Source organism: Terrapene carolina, unplaced genomic scaffold, assembly GCF_002925995.2.
Source record: "Terrapene carolina triunguis isolate 2854851 unplaced genomic scaffold, T_m_triunguis-2.0 Scaffold210, whole genome shotgun sequence".
Lineage (NCBI taxonomy): Eukaryota > Metazoa > Chordata > Testudines > Emydidae > Terrapene > Terrapene triunguis.
Window position 1 is genome coordinate 44,607,900 of NW_020664561.1, and position 19,010 is coordinate 44,626,909.

The window sequence follows — 19,010 nt, forward strand, 5'->3', positions numbered from 1 at the left end:
GGAATGGATGGGTCACTACAAAAACTAAAAACTAATTTCCCCCTACTGTTACTCACACCTTCTTGTCAACTGTTTGAAAAGGGCCACACTGATTACCACTACAAAAGTGATTCTTCCTCCTGTTGATAATAGCCCACTTTAATTGAATTGTCTCATTAGAACTGACCCCCCCCACTTGGTAAGGCAACTCCCATCTTTTCATGTACTGTGTATCTATATCTTCCTACTGTATTTTCCACTCCATGCATGTGATGAAGTAGGTTTTAGCCCACGAAAGCTTATGCCCAAATAAATGTGTTAGTCTCTAAGGTGCCACAAGTACTCCTCGTTGTTTTTGGTGATACAGACTAATACGACTACCACTCTGAAACTTTTAAATAAAAGTTATTGAAATTTATGAAAGTCACTGAAATATGGGAAATGTATGTGTGTAATGATGCTGTATGCAGCAGATGGAAAACCAAAGTTTGTTCTATCTCAGGTTGAGCTTAAAGTGCTGGAAACTGGAGGCTCAATTATCCATAAAAGAGCACTCTTATTTATAACAACTTACATGTTTCATTGTGTAAGGAAGTCAATCTTGTCATGTTTCCTAGGATGAAAATCTAATGCCATTATGCATGATTATGGGTTCAACTACAGGAACAGCTGCAATGGGCAAATCATTCTGTTCAACCTGAAGGCAAACATGATGCCATCATCACTCAGCAGCTAAATGACATTTGTTTTGAGTTGTCACATGATACACAGAAAAGCCTCTTTCATGTAACTTTCCCACTAAAACAAATATTAACTTCCCCAACTCCACCACACAACCTTTTAGAGTTATTTTTAAATTAATTAACTTCAAGCCTGTAATAAACCTTTGGAATATCACACACGAGGAAACAATTGGAGCTAAGACAAGTTCACCCCTGTGCTGCACTGCTGTCCAAAGTTTATATATAAACATATTTCACAAGGAAAGTGGTACAATACCTGCTTTTGTGCCAAAGTTCTGTCATCAGCTTGAGATAACTTTTACATATAGCTGGTTTCTTATCTGTTCGTGCTAAGCCCCCGCAGTCAAGAAAAAACTGTGTCAAGGGTGGGCTGATTAGAGGGAAGGAAGCAAGATTATTATTCTTTAAATAGTGCTAAGAGAAGTGTAAACCTCCCCCTACATTCATTTTGACAGCATGTTAGCTAAGGCTAATTACTGACATTTACATGGTAAACGTTTAATGATTTCTTTTCCTAAACCCTAGGGCAACATTCATATATTCTGCTTATTTGGGCCACTTTATGAGTGGCACAATACCCCTCACAGACCAATCCTGCCACTTGTTAGAGGCACTGGAATTGTCCAGTGGGAGCCATCTTACAAGGTCAGGTTCCCACTAGCCAACATAGCCACTGGTGGATAGTTGCATATCCCTGTGATCCTTGCTCCACAGTCAAGATGGCTGAAAGCTGGCACTTTTTGATTATGTAATATTCTGAAAGACACTTTCAGATACCTTTCATAGCTAATATTTTAAAAATATTCCTTAATGTCTTACAAGGAATGTATTAAAATATATCATTGTAGGGACAGGCTATACAGAAAATGTATATTGAGTTCTGTGGTTAGAATTACAGAAAAGCTTGATCTAGAAAATCTGTAAAAAATTTTGCAACAAATAGGTGGGTTAGTTCCAATATCTATTATTTTAAGCAGCACTGAGAGAATAAGTTGTTCCCTTAAAATCAACTGGTGGCCCAAGGAAATTCTAGGAACTATAACCTTGACCTCTCCCATACCATTAATATTGACCAGAAACAGTAGTTAACTGGTTCCTGATCTATAAGACATATTTTGTCATAACAAATAATATATTCTAAAAAGCTTTTGGTCCTTTCCCTCTCTTCTTGCCAAATTTCCTGGCTATTTTCCACCTTTTTATTTATTTTTTCATTAAAAGACTTTCAAAAATCCCAAAGCATTTTTTGATAATAGGAAGGACCTCAGGGCAAATAATGAGAAGTGGATAGATCACTGTACTGAATCCAGGAAGCCTGTGTTCTATTCCTAACTGTACCACTGGCCTGCAGAGTTGACCATGGGGAAGTCACTTCCTTTCTCTGTGCTTCAGTGTACCCATCTGTGAAACGGAGATAAAGATACTGATCTCTTTTGTAAAGTACCATTTAATCTATTGGTGAAAAGCCTTATATAATAGCTAGGGATTATAATTATTAATACCAAAACCTCAGTACAGTTTTGGAGGGGGAAGTCACAAATAGAAAACATAATAGTCAGCAATTAAACATAATAATTAAAGTCTCAGTTTGGTTTTGGTTCATTGTATAAAAGGAACAACTAGCAAGACTGAAATTCAACAAATGTATTTTAAGTCAATAGGTTAATTAATCTACATTTTTTTAAAAAAGGGAAGGACAGGCTATTTTATAATTGGAAACATTTAATAAAAAATGGAAACAAAAATTAACCAAATATTACTGATACTTTCAAGTATATAGCTAGGCAGCTCTTTCTGATCTATGAATATTTAGGATTAAAAAAAAATCTTTCTAAACTATTTCACTTACAATTTTTATCATTACTTATGTACATTATGTATGTTTAGTATATAATTAGGATCTTGAAATTCTTTGATCTGTTTTTGAGTTTAAGATCCAAGCAGTTCAAGTGTTTAATCAAAGGCGTTTTATATCAGCTGCTTTTATAAAATTTGCAAGTTTAAACTTCTGTCACTAAAAGATTACACGCCACCTCATTTTAATTGTTATAAATAGCAATTAGAAAACTTTCCAGACTGAAAAATAACATGGTAAAAAGGAATTCAAAGCTTGTTTATGCCCCACACATCATATTACCTTTTGCTGTCTGGAGAAGAATGAAAAAAAAACAACTCAAGTATCAAAGAATGGCCCTACACTTAGAAGACGACCTGGATATTTATGACCAATTCTCTTTTTAATTTTTAAAACTATAATTTTTGATTGAGGGCTGCGAGATATTAGAGAACAGGAGGGAAAACAAACCCATAGACTGCTATTCGAGGGAAACTATATACATATCCTGCAACTCTTAAGTAATACCATTGATTGCAATAGCACTATTCATGCTACTGCAAGATGAGGCTACCAAACAAATCAAAATGAGGTGTATACTGGTATGATTTTTCTAAAACTTAAATTAAGGATTTTTTGGAGGGTCTGGTTTATAACTGAAGACATGCAGATACACATAGCTATTTTAAGGTTACATTTAACAGCTATTTTCCTTACCAATTGGAAAGAGCTTGTAAAGCTGCATTCATGTAACAAGTGTTTCCAATATTTTTCAATCCTGTAAGACCTGTAAATAGGAAAAATACATCAAGCAAGCTAAAATTTAAAAAGAAACTTGTAGGAAAATAATCTTTCCTCTCAAAGATTTACTAGTCAAATTTTGCTCCCAGTACACCTCTGCAACCCCTTTGAGACCAATGGGATTGCACAAGTGTAACTAAGCAGAATTTGATTCCTAAACAGATAAATGATCTCAACTCCTATTTTGCTGTTGGTTGATTAGAACACCTAGCGTAAATGGATTTTATTTTACCTTTTTATCTTAGTATCTTTATGTATATTTTTAGAATGACATTGTTTTGAAGAAAGATTATAAAGATAAGGGTTTGAATGTTTTAATTTTACTTGCATTTAATGAGTTTACTAGTTCAAATGAATTCTACAGTTTATCTGTATATGATTGATGTCTATAATTGTTAATTATATAACTGACAGGTTTTTAGGAGGATTTATCAATGGCTTTTCAATACTTTTAATCTGTGCAATGAGTATTTAGATTATATAACAGTATACATACATTTTCTCAGTGTGTAATTATATTTGCAAATGAATCAGTTTTAGTTAATTTATGTTCTTTTTCTCTCTCTTTCCTGTATGGATGTATTAAGTGTGTTAATCTTTATTCAGGACAGCTTCACTCGCCCTTTCAAAGAAAATTGTATTTTCAGACTAGGACTACTTCTTTTCTTAATTAACTCAGCAAACATTATATACGCTCACTCTGTCTATAGCACAAGTTATAATGGGGAAAAATTTCATTATACGGCTCAACTGGTAAACAATAAAATATTTGAGCAGTCTGTACCCATGCAAGTAGTCCTAAGGGCTTCAAAAAGACTATTCCTGCAAGTCAGAACTAGCAACTATTACACGGTCATCTCAGTTCAATTCAATTAAACTTTATTGGCATGACAGGCTATACAAGTGTTGCCAAAGTATAAATGAAATCAATAAAATAGAAGTTTGTCTCAAAATATAATAAAGTTCTTCTACAAGAATAATTGCAATGTACTACTGAAAACAATTTAATCACTACTTCTAATTACCAAGAAAAGTTACACAGCATTTAAAAAAAATATTTAGCAATCAGACAAAGCCTTCAGCTCAACAGTCTGATAATTAACTGAGACACAAGAAATGCATCTCATCATTTTGATGTATGAGACAGGACTCTGCAAGTTCCATTATTTTTTTTATAAAACTTACTTGGTTAATTCAGCTAAATTAACCAAAAATATTTTCTAAAAATAAACAAGTAAAAAAAATAGAACTCTGCTTATAGGAACTGAGAAAGTCTCCTTCCTCTCTCTCCATTTAAATGATTCTGCATTTCCCATCACTCAACCTACATCAGACTGCCATTCCGGATTCTTCCCACCAGGAAGACTAATTCTCATTTAGGCCTGGTCTACACTAGGCTTTTATGTCGACTTTAGCGCCGTTATATCGAATTAACCCTGCACCCGTCCACACCAGGAAGCCATTTAGTTCGACATAAAGCTCTCTTTAAATCGATTTCTGTAATCCTCCCCAACGAGAGGAGTAGCGCTAAATTCGACATGGCCATGTCGAATTAGGCTAGGTGTGGATGGAAATCGACGCTAATAGCTCCGGGAGCTATCCCACAGTGCACCACTCTGTTGACGCTCTGGACAGCAGTCCGAGCTCGGATGCTCTGACCAGCCACTCCCCCGGGAAAATTTGAATTCCTTTTCCTGTCTGGGCAGTTTGAATCGCAGTTTCTGTTTGGACACCGTGGTGAGCTCAGCAGCAGTGGCAACGATGCAGAGCTCTCCAGCAGAGATGGCCGTGCAATCCAATAGAAAGAGGGCCCCAGCATGGACGGATCGGGAAGTCTTGGATCTCATCGCAGTGTGGGGCGATGAGTCCGTGCTTTCGGAGCTGCGCTCCAAAAGACGGAATGCAAAGATCTATGAGAAGATCTCTAAAGCCATGGCAGAGAGAGGCTACAGCCGGGATGCAACGCAGTGCCGCGTGAAAATCAAGGAGCTGAGACAAGGCTACCAGAAGACCAAAGAGGCAAACGGACGCTCTGGATCCCAGCCCCACACATCCCGTTTCTACGAGGCACTGCATTCCATCCTAGGTGCGGCCGCCACCACCACCCCACCCCTGACCGTGGACTCTGAGGATGGGATATTGTCCGCGGCCGGTTCCTCAGCGGACGGGGAAGAGGAGGAAGGAGATGAGGAGGACGAGGCAGTAGACAGCGCTTACAACGCTGATTTGCCCGACAGCCAGGAGCTCTTCATCACCCTGACAGAGATCCCCTACCAACCCTCCCCAGCCGTTACCCCAGACACAGATTCAGGGGACGGATCAAGCAGTAAGTGTTTTAAATATCTAAACATTTATTTACAACATAACTGGCGTATTTAAAATATTAACATTAGCTAAAGTGCTTTAAAACATGTAAACATTTATTTGCAACAAAACAGGAAGATTGAAAATATGAACAGTGGGTAAAGTGCTTCAAAACATGTAAACAGTAAAGTCAAACAAAAGGGGAATCAGTGCAAAGTGTATCATGATTTGTCTTTTTTTGGGCGCCTCAATATATAGTCCGAACCATTTTCAAAAAATTGCACAATGTCCGCTTCATGATTATAATGCCCAAAACCCTGCAGTCATTTGTCCCTCCAAGGGCACCTAAGCCAGGAACTGGTCAATGTAACCGGGGATAGAGGCGAGATCCTCCGGGGAGAACTCCTCATACACCTCCTGCAGGTGTTTTTCCAGCCTCATCAGCAGGTTCCTGGGCAGGGAGAGCTTATTAGGCCCCCCGTGGTAGGACACGTTTCCCTGCCACAACGCCAGCAGGTACTCCGGGATCATGGCCTTGCACAGCAGTGCAGCAAATGGCCCCGGTTTCTGCAGGCTGTCCCGGAGCATCTTCTCCTTCTGGCTCTCGGAGACCTTCAGGAGGGTGATGTCTGGCATGGCTCCCTGCTGTGAATTAGGTATGGGAAAGTTAGTATTGGGACTGCTTGCCCGTCCCTTTATAGAACTGCAACCGCCGGTTTACAGCCACGCGGTTTACAGCCGCGAGGGGGTGGGACAGGGGCAGAGTTCATGCTTGCAGGATTGCTGCCAGCAGAGACTCGCATTGCTTTCTATTTGAAAGGAGGCCAGTGCCACTCTTAAAGTTTTAAGCGGCCACAAGTCTACGGCTTACCATGTTTGCCATCTAGACAAAGTCCGGTGTCCTGCCCTGCTCCTCAGCTCGCCACAGCAAGACCGCAGGCACTGTAGGCGAGGGCCGAAAATTCGACCTTGTCCTCAGTGCGCGTGTGATAGGTGCTCTGCATGGTCTTGTTCACAGAGAAAGACTATGTTCTCTGTTCACAGATACATTGCTCTGTCTCAGGAATTCACTCCCTTTTTCCAATTCCCACAGCCACATCTGCCCAGAGGCTAGCGCACATTAGGAGGAGGAAGAAGAGGACACGGGAAGACATGTTTGCTGAACTAATGGGATGCTCCCGAGCACAGGCAGCCCAGCAGACACAGTGGAGGGAGAACTTGTCCCAAATGCACCGGGCAAACATGGAACGGGAGGAGAGGTGGCGACAGGAGGACAGGCAGGATACTCAAACGCTGCTTGGACTAATGAGGGAGCAAACGGACACGCTCCGCCGCCTTGTGGATGTTCTGCAGGACCGGAGGCAGGAGGAGAGAGCCCCGCTGCAGTCTCTCTGTAACTGCCCTGCCCCGCCACCAAGTCCCATACCCCCCTCACCCAAAGTCCAAACACGGAGGGGTGGAAGGGGCCGTGAAAAATTTCACTCCACCCCTGCGGACTGCTCTACCACTAGAAGGCTCTCATTCCCCAAAATTTGAAAAGTCCTTTCCTACCCGCCTCACACAAGACCCCGTCCAAGTTTCACCCCCCCGTTCCATGTGCGGTTGTTAATAAAGAATACGTTTCTGTTCATTTCTGTTTCCATCCTCTTCTTTTGGAGGGGAGTCTGTCTGAAGGGGGGGGGAAGGGGCTTGGTCATTGGACAGGACAGTCACCTTTAGCAGGGGGCAGGTGCAGCAGCAGGGCACATATACAGTGCAGTGACTAGTTATCCTGGTCAGTCTGGGAGGTGGTTTTCATGTTTTGTGTGGTGGGGGCGGTGGTGTTGCTCTGTGACTTGGTGGCGGGGGAGGGCAGTTACAGATCTTATGCAGCGGTCCTTACCCTGGATCACAGAGCCGCGCAGCAGGGGATCTGTAACCCTCCTCCCCCTGCAAGACAGTCACATAGCCGACACATACACGCAGTCCCGGCCAGGAGGGCTGGCAGGCTCCGTTGAAACAACCAGTCCACCACCGCGGAGCCTGTCATTCCTGGAGTTTAGAGGCATCATTTGCATCACAACCCTAAACCCGCCCCCCGCCACAGTCTGTGTCCCAGGTTTAAAACATTCCCGCGAAAACAGTAATAAAGACAACGGTGTCCATTAACAAAACAGAACAGACTTTATTTTTTGGGAAGGGGGTGAAGGGGGTATGTAAGTGGAGAGGATAGTCGACGGCAACTGGGTAAAGAAAGGGGGGCAAGTTCTGCCTTTGTGTCCACAAACTTAAAAGTCACTGGGTACCCTGCTCAGCCTTGAAACTGGCTTTCAAAGCCTCCCGGATGCACAGCGCGTCCCGCTGGGCTCTTCTAATCGCCCGGCTGTCTGGCTGGGCGTAATCAGCAGCCAGGCTATTTGCCTCAACCTCCCACCCCGCCATAAAGGTCTCCCCCTTGCTCTCACAGAGATTGTGGAGCACACAGCAAGCTGCAATAACGATGGGGATATTGGTTTCGCTGAGATCACAGCGAGTGAGTAAGCTTCTCCATCTCCCCTTGAGACGGCCAAAAGCACACTCCACCACCATTCTGCACTTGCTCAGCCGGTAGTTAAACAGTTCTTTTTCTGTGTCCAGGGCGCCAGTATAGGGCTTCATGAGCCAGGGCATTAGTGGGTAGGCTGGGTCCCCGAGGATCACTGTAGGCATCTCCACATCCCCCACAGTTATCTTGTGGTCCGGGAAGTAAATACCTTCCTGCAGCCGTCTAAACAGACCAGAGTTCCTGAACACGCGAGCGTCATGAACCTTGCCCGGCCATCCGACATAGATGTTTGTAAACCGTCCCCGATGGTCCACCAGTGCTTGCAGCACCATTGAAAAGTAGCCCTTTCTATTGATGTACTGGCTGGCCTGGTGGCCCGGTCCCAGGATAGGGATGTGAGTCCCATCTATAGCCCCACCGCAGTTTGGGAATCCCATCGCAGCGAAGCCATCTATGATGGCCTGCGCGTTTCCCAGGGTCACTACCTTTGACAGCAGTACCTTGACGATTGCCTTGGCTACTTGCATGACAACAACCCCCACGGTAGATTTGCCCACGCCAAAGTGGTTCGCGACTGACCGGTAGCTGTCCGGCGTTGCAAGCTTCCAGAGGGCTATGGCCACTCGCTTCTGGACAGTCAGGGCTGCTCGCATGCGGGTGTCCTTGCGCTTCAGGGCAGGGGACAGCAAGTCACAAAGTTCCAGGAAAGTGCCCTTCCGCATGCGAAAGTTTCGCAGCCACTGGGATTCATCCCAGACCTGAAGCACTATGCGGTCCCACCAGTCCGTGCTTGTTTCCCGGGCCCAGAATCGCCGTTCAACAAAATCCACATGCCCCATTGCCACCGTGATGTCCTGGGCGCTGGGGCTCGTGGTTTCTGACAGCTCTGTGCTACTCTCCGACTTCAGGCCCTCACGGCGGTGCCGTAGCCTCCTCGCCTGATTACTCTGCATCTGCCTCAGGGTAAGGTGTATGATAAGGTGCGAGGCGTTGAGAACGGCCACAACTGCAGCGATGGTCGCAGCGGGATCCATGATCGCAGTGCTGTGGCGTCCGCGCTGTCACTGATCAAAAAGTGCGCGAACTGATTTCCCGCCGGCGCTTTCAGGGAGGGAGGCAGGGCGGTAGTGACTGACGGATGACGACAGTTACCCAAAAGCACCCTCGCCACATTTTTTTACCCAGAAGGCATTGGGGGCTCGACCCAGAATTCCAATGGGCAGCGGGGACTGCGGGAACTGTGGGATAGCTGCCCACAGTGCACTGCTTCCAATGTCGACGCTTTCCCTGGTACTGTGGACTGACAAAGTCGAATTACTGTCCTTAGTGTAGACACACACGTTCGACTTTCTAATATCGATTGCACATATTCGATTTAACTAAAATCGAACTACTCTCGTAGTGTAGACATACCCTCAGTGATAGATACAGAATTTAAAAAGCAGACTGACTGAAAACAAGAAAACCTGCCCCCTGCTGAGACTGCCTAAGTGGAGCAGTCTCTAAAGCTCTCAGAGGGATTTTCCCCAATTGATCCAGAAATCAAGTATAAATAATTTCAAGTTCTGATCTGTATTAGATGAGTAATACCTGTTTCTGTGGAGCACAAAAAACCCTCAGAAACAGTGTCCTGGCCCCCCTACATTAGAGAATAAAACCTAGAAGCATCATATGAGATATAGACTGCAAATGCTCTTGCAGTACCTACCCAACAGACTAAGGTCCCCAAAACTCCTCCTGTAGGAATCTTGGCAGTGGACCTGCTGATTTGCTAGTTGCCAATACAAATAAGGAGCAGCAAAGTGTGGGGCCAATAACAATGAAAAGGGAAAAACAGTTCCAAACAGACCTCTCCCCCCCAGGGATGCAACTCCCCAAAGGCTGCCTCATAGACAAAAGAAGTCCATAAACCAACTGGATGGCCCCTAAGCAAATACTTTTGAGTGCCTGCTGTCTCATGTAACTAAAATTGCCTCCCTGACTCATTTCTAGCTGAAACAGGCTTAGAGAAGGGAAGAGTTTGGATCTGAAGAGAGAATACTGGCACGAAGAAAAGTCAGCAAGCAAGAAAGCTCACTAGCAAGTCCTCTTTTCATGTGGCACTTTAGATGTGCATTATGCAGGGACCCACGAGTTATGCAGCAATGCCCCACTTCCTGACCCCAGTAAAGTATCCTTCAGTCATGTATTTTGATATTAAACTGTTTTAGAACACCTCACATTTTCAATTTGCCAGAGATTTCCATACTGAAAATGCATGACAGATGTAGTTGGGGGGGGGGGGGGGGGGGGTGGTGGTTGCTGGGTAGAGGACAGTTTGGCCTCATGAGAGTCAGGAAGGCACAGGGGACAGTTTTGCTTTTGGCAACTAGGAGGGAGTTGAGACTTTTGGTACAGGGCAGGGGACAGATCTCTATTGTTTCCACTCTGAACAAAGATGGAGGTAACTTTACATCTGACTGAGGAAGGATGAATTTCTCATTCCCCAGCCCAGCAAACCTTGACACTAGCCTCACTGCAATCTGCCCCATATCTTCCACTACACACAATTACGGCATTATACTGATATTTCGGGAAAGCTAACCAGGAGTGATACAATGTTGCCATTTAAATGATTCTTGTTAGACTTCAGTGCTGACACACCATCAACATGAAGGGGTCAGTTAACATTTCTTTGAGAGCTGTGGTCTTTGTCTGTTTGCCCAATATAGCAGGCATCACTGTATGAAGGTTTTCTTCACAACCATAAATAAATAAATCTTTAACAATTATTCATGAATGCTCAGATTTTGAAGCACAATTATGCAGCAAACTCAAAAACTCAAACAAACTCATTTACATCAATGAATTATCACACTATAGAGTATTGCACATTGGCAACAATCCCAAAAGGGGGATGCAGGCAACCCCTCTGGGCCATGTCTGAAACACCACTGTTGTCCAGATCCTCAGCAAAGGAAAGGGAGTATAATGAAGCAGAGTACCAGAGTGGCTTTCCATTGAAATTGCTCAGACTCCTGCTGATGGCTGGAGAGAGGCCAGCTATTAGGCTGATCACCTCTTCCACAGATGAGGGAACAGCAAGCCTGTCAGAGTGGGAAATTTCTGGAAGTTTGGTTGAGACCACGATCAACTTCCTAATGCTTTGAGTAGGCTGCCTGTAATCCGAGCATGCTCAGGGTCCCTGGAAGTTAAAGCTGTGACAGATGGTGGGGAGAAGATCTGCTAGAATGGGACTTCAGATCACATCTCTGCCAAGCTGTTCATAGGTTCATCCAGATGAAAGAAAGGGATCAGGTACCTGAAGAAGTGGAGTAAGAAAGAGCTGCCCCTGCTGGAGGACTTGCATTTTGGTGTCAACTCTATAAAGGGACCACACAGAGAGATGCCGCCAGGGTACAAAGTAGGGGAACCTCTTGTAGAGACAGAAGAAACTGCTATAAAAACATATTCCTGGTGCTGAGAGATTGTAGTAATGGAGAAGGAGCACTGTGTCGGAGCCAACCCTGCAGTCAGTGAGAGCCTAGCCCTTTAGGTGCTGACCTATTACTGATGAGTAGACTGTAGAATAGATGCAGCCTAAACAGACTCTCTGTGTGGGTAGCAGAAATTACGACTGCTCCAATGGGTGAACTTGCCTAGAGCAGTAAGGACAGGCATGAGCTCTTTCACCCTGGGAAACTCAACTGATGCCTTGTTCCCACAAGAATCCTCTCCCTTGAGTACCCAATGGGCTCCTTCCCAGACTCTCCTCTAAACACACAACCTTTTTTCCTTCTATGAGCATTCTTCCCTCCACCTCCATTTCTCCAATCAGGTGCTAATAAAGAAAGATCAAGAAAAATATTGCTCCATGCTTCAAGAACAAGGAGACAAAAACAACTGGAGAGGCAGGAAGCGCTATGGATACACAGTTGCTTATAGCGACTGGTAGTGATGCACCATTCTCCAATAAAGTGAAAAGAGACAGTGACATAGAAAATCATGAGAAGCTCTGTACCCCATTAGCATGGTGTCAAATCTCTAACTAGAGGCCTGGAAGCACATGCAGTGTCAATATTAAATACCAAAATTTAAAAAAAAAAAAAAAAAAAAAAAAAACTAATGGCACATTTATGAGCAAGGCAATGCAAGGAGAAAAAGAAGCATATACTTTTTTTGTGTGCAGGTGCCAATCCAGACCATAATGAGCCTGATTTTGGAGGAGAGGTTGATAAACGTGTATTCACTCCTTCGTTTGAGGGAGGGCTTTGCGGTCCTGACAGATCAGTCATATGGACATCACTGATATAGTCTGCAACAGAAATTTGTATTACTGCACAGCTGAATTTTTCCAACAGTAAAGTTTTGCTTCAGGTTGAACTGCAAAATAGTTAGATAACTTACATTTCAGCACACCAGTAGGTGACTGATTAAATGCTTGTGTATAAGAAAATTAAGTTTTAATTCAGCAACTGTTAAAGCAGAAATAATGAGCCAAAAAAATCCAAAAGCAATCACCAATTGTAATGTTATCTGAAGTCTTTCAATTGTTACAAATCTTGAACAGCTGGTAAATAGTCACTGGACTTCAAAATGGATTAAACAAACATAATCGAAGTACCACATTAATGAACTTGAGCACCAGTTACAAAACCAATCTACTCTCGTGCGATACATGACAAGTTATACATCTAAAATGGTTTCCCTCATTTTTACTTTTACATGCATTTCAGCTACAAGTATGATTTTGTTATAATTACAAATTAGCAACTGATCATACAGTCACCTGAAATTCTGCTGTGTATTTGCACTTTGACTGTTCCTGGATTATGTAAAAATTCAGCAGTTTCTGAAGCAGTGTTTTTGTCTTTTTTTAAATCCTCCATAGAACTTGCTCGGTTAAACTTATTACACGGTGTTTTTTCTTTCTGCCAATCTTTAGTTATGAGGGAGTGGTTTTCAACATCTTGAATTAACATAGTAGCCTCTGCATGGTCCTCTGAGAATGGTCTGGAACCAGCCTCATTTTCTGCCTTATCACTGCTACCACAAGATTCACAGGACTGGAAATCTACATCTGACTGGTTCTTGTCTTCTTCCATACTCTCTTCTATACTTGTAGAGTGGGTATCGTCTATTTCCATGACAGGTTCCTTTAGCTCTTCATGAAGCAGATCCATTAAACAACGCAGGAATTCTTGTGCATCCTGGAATTTAAAATAGGTACATAATCCCCTTTTATATTTAGAAGATATGCACATAGTGGTGTCGAAACAAGATGAAACAACAAAAAGCTAAAGCTGGCCACTAAATCAAAGGAGTAAAAACAAAGTAAATGCCACCTGCCCAGTCTGGGGTGCAAAAGAGAATTAGACTGTCAGTCCAAATAATATTTCATTTTGGATTTTGTAACCTCCTACACAAGTTCCATTCCATGTCACGAGTCTTACTTGGCAATTTTCCTTCTCACGCTTTCACTCATCACAAAGCTTATACTCTGTGCCAGGATATTTTAATTGTTAAAATATTTCTTGTGTGGTTTCTGTGACACCGAGGCTCCTTGGCAAAGGGTCGCCTGTTCTTTGCAAATAACACTTACCTCAGGCCTGACAAAGTCACTACACCAAAATATCTTACAGAATATTTATCTATAAAAAGTAAAATGTAAGGTAGCTACAGAAAGCTCATAACTCATCAAGATTCATAATCACTGCAAGGTGTATGTATGGGTAATATTTATGTTGAAAGTATGTGTTATTGACTTGAAGTAAATGTTAGTCACCAGAGGATAATGTCTCAGTGACAGCCTATTCAGCAGGAGGGAGTTGCCACCCCACCCTGTTTTGCCACTGATGCAATGCAAGGCTCAATTGTTCAGCCTTGCTCAGTACAAAACTGTCAATGGAAAACCATCAGAGGCAAATGCAAACAATCAAAAGCACCTGAAGGAAAAAAAGAAACATTATGACAAAACAGGGGTTCACCCTGTCTATAAACAGAAACAAAAAACTTTCAGGATAACACAAAGGAGGGAAAGGTACTCGGCATCCTTCCACTGAGAAGACATCTTGAGGAACAAGGTATTCTCATGAAAAATTGGATCCTGGTTTCTGTAAAGTTCTGAAACAGACTGAACATCGGGGAGTGGGAAACCTACTTTATTAGCTAGGAAAGGTAATTAATAAATGTAGATGCAACTTCACATTTTGATTTTGTTTTGTATTATAGCTATTTGTTTCCACGTCTCTCGTTTGTAGTTAAATCTTTATTCTTTCTTAAAAATATCTACTTTTGTCTTACTGCAAGTGGTTCACAAGTGCTGTCTGATTTATAGGAGCAGCGATTTAAGGTAAAATTAGTAAACTGGGACACATTGCATCTTTGGCGGCAGAGGATCTGGGATTTCTGTGAGTAGTCTGTGTCCAGGGCAGCATATCACAGAGGACTGATTCAAATGGACTGGGGTGCACCTTTTGTTAACCTGCAAGGTGTAGACTGGGCTGGCATAGCCCAGGGGAAAGTGTTCAAGTGGCTGAAAGGCTAATGGTGGTAAGGAACAGCCAGGCATAGGTGAGACTCACTTGGAGGCAGGGGGTAACAAGGTGACTCTCAGTCCTGGGTACCCCAAGAACCATCACAATGACATGTGCATCCTAATACAAGCAACAACCAAGTACCTGGTTAGCTCCCAGCTGTACAGTTAATAGAGGTTGTCGGTAAAGGAATCTAACCTCATCATATAAGGTTTTCAAACTTTTTTTGCAACACCCAATCAGCGCCTTACGTACACTGGTCAGGGAAACCACATTTGCACCTTTCAAAAGAATCGACTTTAATTTGTCCCAGCCCTCCAGCTGTTCCAGACTTGCCTGGACAGGAGAAGGAAACAAAGGGAGTGTTGTAGATTCATTCTCTAACAGCTCAGCAACTTCTTGTGGAAGGAGTGGGTGGGCTACAGTGGCAATGGCACTGCTGGCTTACTTTCAGCTTGAGCTCACTGCTGGTCTTATAAGAGCAGAAAGGGGGCAGAAGTTTGACTTCTTCCTGGTTTCTGGTGCTTCCACCTTCATTCATTAATTCCTAGTTTTGTTGTTCTTAGCCATCGTTTATTCTTGTTGCACAGGTAGCTATTTATTAAGAGGGTATCTGTTGGTCCACTGGTGGTGGGTTTAACGGGAGTTTGGTACATAATCATTTTCTTACTTGCTTACAAATTATTAGTGTCACCACTGTTTGGTTTCCGGGACTCTCCCTCAGCCTAATGATCTGTACACATGTAAATTTAAAACTTTTGACCTATTTGCCGTGGCTGGTAATTCTTTTAGGGGGAGAGATACTGTCGCAGTTCAGGGCTACTGCACCTGTATTTCCCCTCAGTGGTCCAGCAAGGGCACCATTCTCAGACTCCCAGCTCCCCTGCAATTGCCTTTTGGAGAGGAGAACAACAATAATTTCCAGGCTGCACAGTTCCCTGCCTTCACTATGTTATTCCTAGGGCACTACCAAATTCAGTCCATTTTGATCAATTTCATGGTCGTAGGAGTCTAAAAATCATAAATTTCACGATTTCAGCTATTTAAAAATCTGAAATTTTACAGTGCTGTAATTGTACGGATCCTGACCCAAAAAGGTGGTGTGGGGGGGAGGGGTTGCAAGGATATTGTAGGGGAGGTTGCAGTACTGCTACCCTTATTTCTGCACTGCTGCTGGTGGCAGCACTGCCTTCAGAGCTGTGCAGCTGGAGAGCGGCAGCTGCTGGCCGGGATCCCAGCTCTGAAGGCAGAGCTGCCGTCAGCAGCAGAGCAGAAGTAAGGATGGCATGGTATGGTATTACCATCCCATGTCTCCCTTACTTCTGCACTGCTGCCTGCAGACCTGGGCCCTCAGTCAGCAGCCACCACTCCCCACCTGCCCAGTTCTGAAGGCAGCAGCAGCGCAGATGTATGGCTGGCAATACCGCAATCTTCCCTAAAATAACCTTGCAACTCCCCTGCAGCTCCCTTTTGGGTCAGGACCCCCAATTTGAGAAATGCTGGTCTCTCCTGTGAAATCTGTATAGTATAGGGTAAAAGCACACAAAAGACCAGATTTCGTTTTGGGGGGGGACGGGACCTAGTGAGTAACTTAGGGTGATGTGTTGAGGAAGAACATTGGGGTCTCCCCTTAAATACTTAAGGGAGTACAGAATGTTACGCTCATTCCAAATTTTAGCTTGCAAGGACTAAATTCCCCTGAAGGAATGTATGTTAATAAAGCTGCAGACGATCTTGCCATTTTCCCCTGAATTAGTGAATTAATTTCTTCCTTTAGGTACATGAATAAGTTGTGGATACCCTGGACACAACAGTAAGTTAGGGTGTCAGTAATAATGAAAAGCATCTACAACAATTCTGTGGTTTGCTATTTTAACACTTACTTGACACCACCGACACTATTTGTATATCAAAAATACAGTTTAACCCTCCATTTCACTTGCTAACTTCATTATACTGAATTACCAAAGTTTTCCAATATAAACTACTGCAATGCAGAGAATCTGACAAAATTATTAAGGATCTGGTTCTTAATTAAATTGGAAATTAAATGTGGTCCCCACAATAGGGCTTTTAATAAAATATGTTTTCAACAGTAAAATAGGTATGTTAGAACACACCTCATTAAAGATGATTTGAAGAATGCACCTACAATATAATTCAGTCACATAACCACCAATGCCTGCCCACTACAAGTAATTACTACCTATACAAGAGATGGAGGACACAAGTATTCAGTATCCATAATGCTGTAAACCAGTAACATTGAAAAGAAAAGATGTGGGCTCATTGTCTAAACAAAAAAACTGGATACTAGCAACTCAGCTTAAAAATATTCAAATAGTAAATTAATATGGTAAAAGTTTGCTCTATTATATTCTTTATGTTTGCTTAGCAAGACTTTTGTGTCACTTTCTGGAACAGCTTGTATGTCAGCTACTTTACTTCAGGTGACAAGTTTTTGATATTAACCATTCTGCTGCTTGTCCCTGAGAAAGGGAAAGGAGACATTCATAAGGGTCACGGGGCCTTTCAGCAGTTTGTCAACAGAATTCAGCACAGAAGTCTGTGATTCAGAAAAGTTAGAGAGGAGTTTTAGGGGATATAGATTTAAAGCATGGAAAGGTAAAAACTAAAAGTTTATGATTAGCTTGGTTTAAATACATATTTTTCTACTTTATCAAGTTTTGAATGTGACAATTTAATCTACCTGAATCATGCAGTTATACTTTTGACACTTCATTGTCATAATACTGGATAATACTAAGAAAGGTTTACCTGTTGGGAGTAGCCTCGAAACGTTGGATTAATTGTTTTAATTCCTTGAAACAAATTTGTAGGAACAACGGAACCAGGTCTGGGAAAGAAAAGTTTGGAAAAAAAAATTAAGTGGCCTGCAATGTTCTAACTTCATTGGGATCATCATCAGTTTGATCACCGTGAGACACGTTTTAACAAACTTGTTCTATATTATTCTTACCCCAATGTAATTTTGTCTTTTTTTGGGGGGGAAGAGGGGTCTTCAATATAAAATATATATTTCTCCCAGAGCACAGGACAACCAAAAGTGTGAAATTGGGATTTATGTTTAAAGGCCTTCAAGCAAGCTGCAACCAAAATTAATCAGCAATACAGCAGGGAAATAATTTGGTATGTGTGATAGAAGTCAACTTCATCCAAAGACCTGTTTAAAAATATTAAGGAGTATTTGTTTATCATAGAGTCAATGCAAGGAGATAAGTTTATTTGTCGACCATCAAACCCCCCCTTTGAAATAAAAAAAAAAGACTCATGTCAAATGGATACAGAGTCAAGGCCACAAAGAAGTTGTGGTCTATATACTGAGCAGCGCCCACAGATGAGTGGGTGGGTAGTAGCATAGGCACAAGAATGGTGTGCAAATGACCCCAGGATACAAGATATCCCACAGGGACAATCAGTAATATATATTTTAGTCTTTAACTGTATCCAAAACCAAAAGTGAAACCTTTTTGGAAAGAAAGAATGGGAAGGAAATTCCGCACCAATTTGAATTTTAGCATAAGCTGTTGTGAATAGTTCTTTTTAAAAAAAAACATTAATTTCTCTTACATTTTAGGTATTTTTTAAAAGGAGAGAAGGTGGAGGATTTGCTCTACCTCCATTTTCTCAGAAAGTACACCTAAAAACACTTTTCAGACAATTCAGGAAATAAGGAGAAAAGTAAATATAGAGCTTCAAGACTTGTGTGGCCAGAGTGCTGTTGCTGTGTGACTGCGACGTATTAACTTGGGTCTCATCTACACATAAAATTATGAAGGAATAAAGTAGGGTCTGAATTTAAAGTAGAACAGTTATTACAAAACAAATCCATGTGTAGACAAGCTCTTACTATAGAGCCTAACAGTGCAGCTCTCTTTTTTCTGCCTCCTCTCCACACAAATTCCAAACATCAAAAGTGATGGATCATTTATAAAAAACAACAACGAGGAGTACTTGTGGCACCTTAGAGACTAACACATTTATTTGGGCATAAACTTTCGTGGGCTACAGCCCACTTCATCAGATGCATGGAGTGAAAAATACAGTAGGAAGATATATATACAGAGCACATGAAAAGATGGGAGTTGCCTTACCAAGTGGGGGGTAAGTTCTAATGAGACAATTCAATTAAAGTGGGCAATTATCAACAGGAGGAAGAATCACTTTTGTAGTGGTAGTTAGGGTTGCCCATTTCAAACAGTTGACAAGAAGGTGTGAGTAACAATAAGGGGAAATTAGCATGGGGAAATTAGTTTTTAGTTTTTGTAGTGACCCATCCATTCCCAGTC

At 42.3% G+C, this 19,010-nt stretch overlaps 1 protein-coding gene across 1 annotated transcript in view; it reads left to right on the forward strand.

The window, feature by feature from the left end:
- Positions 1–19,010, forward strand: part of LOC113407302 (ubiquitin carboxyl-terminal hydrolase 33) — a 95,669-nt gene that overhangs the window by 46,788 nt on the left and 29,871 nt on the right. The window lies entirely within an intron of this gene.